Source organism: Salvelinus sp. IW2-2015, linkage group LG16 (assembly GCF_002910315.2).
Source record: "Salvelinus sp. IW2-2015 linkage group LG16, ASM291031v2, whole genome shotgun sequence".
In the NCBI taxonomy this organism is placed as follows: Eukaryota; Metazoa; Chordata; class Actinopteri; order Salmoniformes; family Salmonidae; genus Salvelinus; species Salvelinus sp. IW2-2015.
The window spans coordinates 39041939-39048300 of NC_036856.1; the positions used below are offsets into that span (position 1 = coordinate 39041939).

General features: G+C 41.9%; 1 pseudogene; it reads left to right on the forward strand.

The window, feature by feature from the left end:
* The first annotated feature begins 1465 nt into the window (after positions 1-1465).
* Positions 1466-5509, forward strand: LOC139028962 (extracellular matrix protein 1-like; annotated as a pseudogene).
* The last annotated feature ends 853 nt before the right edge of the window (positions 5510-6362 follow it).

The window sequence follows — 6362 nt, forward strand, 5'->3', positions numbered from 1 at the left end:
ATGAGTCAACAGACGTGGCGGGCCTGGCACAGCTACTGGTATATGTCCGTTACGTTTATGGGGTGTCAATTAAGGAAGACATCCTCTTCTGCAAACCACTGGAAACCAGGACAACAGGAGAGGATATTTTTAAAGTACTGGACAGCTTTGTGACATTAAATGGACTTTGGTGGTCAAGATGTGTTGGTATCTGTACTGATGGTGCAAAATCCATGACAGGGAGACATAGTGGAGTGGTAACGCGCGTGCAAGCAGTTGCTCCTGACGCCACTTGGGTACACTGCAGCATCCACCAAGAGGCTCTTGCTGCCAAGGGAATGCCTGACAGCTTGAAAGATGTTTTGGACACTACAGTGAAAATGGTTAACTTTGTTAAAGCAAGGCCCTTGAATTCTCGTGAATTTTCTGCACTATGCAATGATAAGGGCAGCGACCATGTAACGCTTTTACAAAATACAGAAGTGCGCTGGTTATCAAGAAGCAAAGTATTGACACGTTTTTTTGAATTGAGAGACGAGCTTAAAGTTTACTTTACTGACCATCATTTTCACTTGTCTGACTGCTTGCATGATGCCGAGTTTCTCACACGACTGGCCTATCTGGGTGATGTTTTTTCTCGCCTGAATGATCTGAATCTAGGATTCAAGGGACTCCGCAACTATATTCAATGTGCGGGACAAAATTGAGGCTATGATTAAGAAGTTGGAGCTCTTCTCTGTCTGCATTAACAAGGACAACACACAGGTCTTTCCATTATTGTATGATTTTTTTGTGTGCAAATGAACTCAAGCTGATGGACAATGTCAAATGTGATATAGCGAAGCACCTGAGTGAGTTGGGTGTGCAATTACGCAGGTACTTTCCTGAAATGGATGACACAAACAACTGGATTCGTTATCCCTTTCATGCCCTGCCTCCAGTCCACTTACCGATATCTGAACAAGAGAGCCTCATCGAAGTTGCAACAAACGGTTATGTGAAAATGTAATTTAATCAGAAGCCACTGCCAGATTTCTGGATTGGGCTGCACTCAGAGTATCCTGCCTTGGCAATTTGCACTGTTAAGACACTGATGCCCTTTGCAACCATGTACCTATGTGAGAGTGGATTCTCGGCCCTCACTAGCATGAAGACTAAATACAGGCACAGACTGTGTGTGGAATATGATTTAAGACTGAGACTCTCTCCAAACAAACCCAACATTGCAGAGTTATGTGCATCCTTTCAAGCACACCTTTTTCATTAACCTGTGGTGAGTTATTCACAATTTTCGATTAACAAATAAGGTTTTATATGTAAGATGGTTAAATAAAGAGCAAAATTATTGATTATTATTTTATTATTATTTGTACCCTGGTCCTATAAGAGCTCTTTGTCACTTCCCACGACCCGGGTTGAGACAAACTCACACTCATTCTTATGTTTAATAAATGTATCGTACAGTGTGTGTGTGGCAGGCTTACAATGATGGCAACAACAAAAAACATTTGAGTGTGAGCTGACCCTGGTGCTAGAAGGGGTACACAGCTGGAGGTTGAATGTCTGAAGGGGTACGGGACTATAAAAAGTTTGGGAACCGCTGGTGTAGGCTATATTAAATGGATTTATTAGACTTTTTCAAATGTAGATGTTCCTAAGGTCTGCATCAGTGGCTTGTAGGCTATGGAATGCGTGGAAGTCAGATGCTCAACGTGTTTATGTAGGCCTAATTAACTGTCAATTACCGTGAGACTGACAGTGGCATCAGTGGCTTGTAGGCTATGTGTGGAAGTCAGGAGATTCTAAATGTGTTTATGTAGGCCTAATCAACTTTCAATTACTGTCAAGTTATTTGCATGACAATCACCGGCAGACAACATGTAATGACCTCCACAGCCCTAGTTTAGGGTTAATGTTAAGTTCAAATTGTCCTTTTTTATGGCAACTAATGACTACATGTATTGTGTCCTTTCCTCCCAGGTCCCAGCCCGGTCYGCGTACTATCAGAGGGGAGAAGCCCAAGAAGAGCCCCCAAGGTTCTCCCAGAGACTCTRACATCAGCTTCCCCCCTGGACGCCCCACTTTCGACAACATCGGATTGGTCTGCCGTCTACGCAAGCACCGCCCTCTCTACACCCCCAAGTGCCTGCCACGTACAGGCTTTGGCTGGCTGGCCCGCCAATCAAAAGCCGTGAACCACCTGGAGAGAGGGTTCAAACACTGCTGTAAGGGACAGGAGGACGTGCTACCCTGTGCTGAGGGAAAGGTAAGGAGCAGTGTGTGTGTGTGTGTGTTATGGCCTGCCTACCTGCACTTGGTAACGTGGGAAAAGTAAGGATCCAATTCATACCTACACTGAAGAAGGTCTGACATAAACGAACATGTTGTATAATCCTATCCTCTATCAGTGAACAATAATATATCATTTTTTCATCTCTCTCCTCTTTAGTGGCGTGAGTGCTTGACAGGTTCTGTGAGGACAGAGCAGAAGGGGAGACTTGCAACTCCCCATGTTGTGATGATGGGAGAAGGTTGAGGAGAGGTACACCTGTTTCTCTCCCGCGCCCCTCATCCAGACTATGACCAAAATGCTTGACTCTGATGCATGCACCACGACAGACTCACCACGAACTCCACCTCGGAACCATCTGTGAAACAATACAAGAATCATCAAGAAGAAGTAAGTGTGTTTTGTTAGCATTATTCTGTGGTGTGTGTTGTGTGTGTGTGTGTGTGGTGTGTGTGTGTTGTGATGTGTGTGTGTGTGTGTGTGTGTGTGTGTGTGTGTGTGTGGTGTAGTGTGTGTGTGGTGTGTGTGTGTGTGTGTTGTGTGTGTGTGTGTGTGTGGTGTGTGTGTGTGTGTGTGTGTGTGTGTGTGTGTATTAATTTTTTTTTTTCTCTAACCTTTGTTCCTCCTCAGTCAATTTTTATGCTGCCCAGCCTGATTGTTTATCTTTCTGGGTGACAGACACCCAGAACTATCTCTAGAAAGGGTACATTTCATTGTAGTAGATGGTGACTGTAGCTAGGTTGGTGACAGATTTTAAATATGTGGTTATGTTTCCACCAAACTGACTTGTTGCTGATTTTTGCAGTGCACACAATGATTATTTTTTTCCATTTCCCATTATAAAAATCTAAGTTACTGTTTCTATCATATTTCCAACTCTAACAGATAGATTTGTTCACAGAAACGGTTGTTATAAATAGTTAAATGTGCCAACTCTGGTCTTTGGCACAGTGTGCTCTAGCAAATACAGTGTGGGTAGGCTAGTCTAACATTATGAGATTTATTATGAATAACAGCGACCAATATTATATTTTTCAAAATGGCAGTCAATCATAATCACCATGTCCCAGAAATAAGACCCTTAATATTTATTGGAAAGGAACATCAAGCTCATACACTGTGCAACTTTCACTACCCTCGTAGTGAAAGTGCACTACCTCCACTACTCCAATTATCATTTATTTATATCTGTAGCCTAATATACATCAGACATAGTTCTGAGTCCGTAGTGGAAGGACAACATCATATTATCCACGTGACTACAAGTTTACTTTGCAATGATGGTTATTATATCAATGTATTTGCACATAAAGCTGTTTCCACCGCCATTTTCTCACATAATACATTTTACAGAACACAAAAAGATCCCACCATGTCAAACGCAACCATTATCTGTTTGGCATTTATAACATTTTCACCAGAAACTCTGTTTCACATTAAAACTGTCGTGATTTTGTTTTATATCGGTATGAGCTTAATCGCAATAAACAAACTGTGGATGGAAAGTGGTTAATGACAATTAAATTCCAGATTTGTATTGTATCAAAAGACGATTACCAAGTTTAAAAAACAATAGTATACAACAATTAATTGTTTTAATTTTAACTAGGCAAGTCAGTTAAGAACAATTTCTTATACACAACAGACTACTTCAACAACTAGCCACGAGACGCCTTGTCATGGGGCAGAACGACAGCTGGGATTTGATCTTGCAACTTTTGGTAACTAGTTACACACTAACCACTTGTCACGTTCCTGACCTGTTTCTGTTGTTTTTTGTATGTGTTAGTCGGCTCCAGGGCGTGAGTTGGGTGGGCATTCTATGTTATGTGTTCTTATGTTGGGTTTAAGGGTGACCTGATATGGTTCTTCAATTTAGAGGCAGGTGGTTTTTCATCTCCTCTGATTGAGAACCATATTAAGGTAGGTGGTTTCACATTGTTTGTTGTGGGTGGTTGTCTTCCGTGTCTGTGTCTGTTTGCACCACATGGGACTGTTTCGGTTTGTTCGTTCGGTTTTTGTGTAGTCTATTTTCCTGTTCCTGCGTTCTTCGTGTTATGTAAGTTCGTTTGTTCAGGTCTGTTGACTCCGTTTATTATTTTGTAAATTCTCAAGTGTTTTTCGTATTTGTCTTTATTCTTTAATAAATATCATGTCAAATTACTACGCTGCAAATTGGTCCTCCGATCCTTCTCGCCTCTCCTCGTCTGAGGAGGAGGACGAAGTAGAAGAGCGTTACACCACTAGGCTACGCTGCCACCCCTTTCACAAGTATCTTATTACAGCAGCTAGTTTGATCCAGGGACATTTGTACATATCTGTCTAACAAAGCCCTTTGACTGATTTGGTTTGATTATCGAGTTAAACAAAGATGTAGTATACTGAGATGATCTTGCAATCTGGTCTCTCAGGTTCCCTGTGGCTCTTCCTGTCCAGAACTTAGTGGGCCAATGCTGCCCCCTGCCAGCAGACCAGAGAACTGCATGTGTTCAGATACAGGTGAGTTCGACACTTAATAATGCAGGTTSACTCAGACAACCCCATATCTCATATTAACCAGGTTGTCCCAATGGGATAAAATGAACATGATTGGCAATCAAGTGTCTACAGGATCTTAGACTGAAAGTTATATTTTAGGTCTAAGCATATAGCAGGCTTTTTAATACTGTTGTTTTCATAACTTCTCTCTTTGACTGTGAACCCAGCTAGTGACGCTGGCRGAGAGCCGCTGTTCTGCAGAGAAGCCCTCCTCCCCTGCTGTCTTCCAGAAATGCTGCCCTCCCTCCTCCCAGGACGCCCCTAAGTGCCTCTCCGGCCTGCTCATGAATGCCATCACCAAGGCAACCAAGTCCCCACGCCTTAGAAAGAGGAAATGCCCCCTCGCCTGATTTTTGTTTATGTTGATGACTTTTCACGTTTCACTCTGATRGCAGTGGGCCAATCTGAATTGGCGGTCAGGGGATTTGTGCAGTAGTCACTACATGACCRTGATAGAATTGGCTAATACAGAAGAACTGTTGAGCAAGTGCATGATTTAGTCAAACAGGAGTTAGGGWGTGGGTAAGAGYAAGCAGAATTTATAGTTAGAAAGTGCCATTTATTCCATATTGTCTAGCATGGCCAGATGACAACCAATTAATGTATGGTATCCGAGTGCACATAATATTTCAGTATTACTGTCAGTGTCTGTCATTAAGAGGGTGTTATAATGATTGAACACCTGGAGAGCTGATATATATGCTTTACTTATTTTTATACTCATGTTTCAGATTTGTTAGTTGTATTTTTCTTATAGCTACAGAACTGCTAGTCCAGTTCTCCTGTTCTAACATTTGAAATAAATCTTTATATTTTCAAAATGTTTCCTGTGCCATGTCTTAATCATTTTGGAGTGAAGCACTGCCAGTTATTGTAAATTGTCATTATCTGTCACATGAACAACATTGAAATGATTATTTTAATAAACTGAAATGTTGATGGAAGTGGACCTTATGTTATAGTGACTGTGTGACTGACATTTATCCACTAAGTTAGTGTAGTAGAACTTGCATTAATAGAGACAGACAGGGTCCTCACTAGCTGTCACAGCCACGGAGTTTAGCCCAAAGCCTGGCAGATGGCGATATTGAGTCATTTCATCTTTTCGTCCAAAGGCATTGTATGAAGCCGGTTATATACACTTGTAGCCCCGGTGGACCGGTTCTTACATGAAACATTCTCCATTCAGGCTGCAAAGGCATCGATTTCCTCCGTAATTGGATTTAGTGGCGAGAAGGCAGAAAAAAAACTGGGAAAATATGTGCTTTCTTTTTTTCCCTGATGTTGCCCTTCCATTCAGTCAGGGTAAATAACAACAAGCAGGCATAGAAAAAGCTGATCGGGTCCCCACTTCTTTTCAGGAACCATACAGTTAGTTATAAAAAAAGTTACGTTCCCTGAAAACCGAAAACATTCCGCCAACGCTTGCTATGTGTGGGTTAACAGACTTCTGCAACCCTGGAACTGGACTGGATACAACAATATGAAAAATTCTCGGGACTAACTTCTTAGCCACTTCTTAGTCATTGGTTGGTGGGGAAAATATATGTTTCAT